Source organism: Erinaceus europaeus, chromosome 1 (genome assembly GCF_950295315.1).
Source record: "Erinaceus europaeus chromosome 1, mEriEur2.1, whole genome shotgun sequence".
NCBI classification, from domain to species: Eukaryota; Metazoa; Chordata; class Mammalia; order Eulipotyphla; family Erinaceidae; genus Erinaceus; species Erinaceus europaeus.
Window position 1 is genome coordinate 42,487,562 of NC_080162.1, and position 1,318 is coordinate 42,488,879.

Here is a 1,318-nt window from a genome sequence, read left to right on the forward strand (position 1 = left end):
TTATGCAAAAAAAAAAAAAAAAAACCCTTTCATTACTAAAGCAACAAGATACAGTTAAAGATATAGCATTAAATGACATAAATCATGGTAAGGTCACATATGGTATGGTAAATTCTAACTGTAGAATTTTCAAAGTAAGCCAAGCTCCCAAATAAGTTGGTTATAATAATAATAATATAATTATTATAATTATTATTATATATATTTTCTTTTTTATTGTAGTAGGCTGAGAAGTACATGAGTAGAGTAACATTTTCAACACAGTCATCCTCCCTAGCCTGTATTTCAATGTTCCAAAGTTTAATTAACAGAACAGGTAAAAAATAATTATTATTATAATTATAATATTATTATTGTCAATTGCATTCTTAGACTCTAAGACTGCAAGGAACCTTCTCCATTCTCTTCAAAAGCCACCATTCCACTGTTATACTGTCATCTTTGCATCAAATTGTATCCAGAGACACCAAGCCTGAGAATTCGTCTTTCCAACTCCAATAACCTGATGAGACGTTTCCTAACACATTGGACTACTTAGTTCTATTTCAAATGGTGTAATCTTTAATGAAGATACAGACCCTAGGTATAGGATAAGAATAATGGACTGGATTCATGTGTACACATACCCATAAGTTAGGGACAACTGTATACCTCAAAGTTAAAGTGATTAATAGTCCTCTGTAATTGGACTTTGACTTAATAAGCATGGCAAGCAAGAAGAAAGGCCTATAGAAGGCACATAAATTGTCTAATCAAATATCTGCTACATAGGATTAGACAACCTCATTGCATACCTCCTACTTCATTTCTCTCAAGCACTCCATCTACTCAACTAACTACATGAAAGAAAGTAATATATATCTCCTAATCTCTTCTGACAGCGTCAGCATTCTTGTCACCCCTTGATAATCTTTAGAAGAAATACTGTATACAATTGGCCAAGAGATACACTGGAATATATATATTAAAGGACAATTATTGTCTCTGTGGCAACTTTTATTAGAATCACCAAACAAGTAAATGAAGTAAAATTTAAGGTTAACTTAGACCACACCAAAACCCTTATTTCCTTCCTAACTTGAGGCCAGACTTCATAAACCAGTAACGATACAACAAATGACACTCAATGCTTTACTGGGAGAAAGTCCAAGAATGCAAGTGAACTCATTAGATAAAGAAAGGACTACAAAAGAGGGAAAAGGGGAAGAGACTGGTTCACTTTTTTGGTCTTTTTCGGCCATGATCAAGCCACACCATTATCTGGGCCCTTAGTCAGGGACTCCTTGGATTCCCCCATAGACAATATGGGCCAAACCCT

At 34.1% G+C, this 1,318-nt stretch overlaps 1 pseudogene; it reads right to left on the reverse strand.

Moving 5' to 3' along the window:
* Nucleotides 1-217: 217 nt before the first annotated feature.
* On the reverse strand, nt 218-339 carry LOC132542902 (small nucleolar RNA SNORA36 family; annotated as a pseudogene).
* Nucleotides 340-1,318: the final 979 nt, after the last annotated feature.